We start from the raw sequence: 1,102 nt of genomic DNA, 5'->3' as shown, positions 1-1,102 counted from the left end.
TTTTTATTTTTCATTATTTCAACTTAAATGTACAATATCAATTAATTAACTTGTAGACTCATGGCCTAGTGACTAAGGCGTTGATTTAGAGTTTGATAAATTGAATTTAGGGTAAGTAAGTATGTTAATGCTACATCCAGTGTCATAGTCAACTAGGACATGAGTCTACATTTTTTGTTTTTTTATTTTATCATGTAAGTTTAATTAATATTTAAATATTATTATTTTTTATTCGTTTCTATGGTGATAAACAAAGCGTTAGAAATTAAAATCCCATTTTTAGCGTTTTTTCGTAATTTTCCGGTGGTTTTTCCCGTGGCATTAAATAACTATTGTGAAAATCGAAAAATGACCTCTCTTAAGTACCATATTAATCCAATTTGCTAAAAGATAAGGTACTATATGTTGAAATCGAAACACTCCTTCTGAAAGAAATTTTGTATACAGAATATAAAGAAGAATCGTTTCAAGAATATTACTATGAAAAAAAGTATACGTAAACCGTTATTAAGCCTTTCTACTTTCATATAAAACTGTCCAATTATAGTTATCGATACTTCAAAACAGAACGATTCAGCCACAGCCTCGGCAGTAGATGTTCAATTGGAAATTGAAGCATCAGAATCCCTTACTGGTGTAACTGCTTATTGTTTATTAATTCATGATCGAATTGTAGAATATGTATCTTTTACTAGAGAAAAAAAAGAAAATTTGTGAAATTATAATTTAGAGTTAATTTGTGTCAATAAAAAAAAAAAATGATAGTTTAATAATTTGTAATCTTTTCATGAAATATTATTTTGCTTTTTTACTCTGGTTTGATAAAAAAAAAAATCTACATTATAGTTAAAAAATTATTGAGTATATACACTAAATATTTCTGTGTGATGAATAAATAGGTACGAGTGTATAATCTTCGTAATGCGTAACACAGTAAATCTGTGTCCACCGGAGTGACATCCTGTCTTAAACACTGTGTAATTATCACTGTAAAAAATCATTACACTGACTGTAAACATAAAAATTATACTACTAACACAGAATAATTATCATTCTATATAATATAATAAATCAGTTATTGAATATATAGAATATTTTCTAA

The sequence above is a fragment of the Acyrthosiphon pisum genome, chromosome A1 (genome assembly GCF_005508785.2).
Source record: "Acyrthosiphon pisum isolate AL4f chromosome A1, pea_aphid_22Mar2018_4r6ur, whole genome shotgun sequence".
Taxonomy (NCBI): domain Eukaryota; kingdom Metazoa; phylum Arthropoda; class Insecta; order Hemiptera; family Aphididae; genus Acyrthosiphon; species Acyrthosiphon pisum.
Note: the sequence above shows the minus strand (reverse complement) of the source record.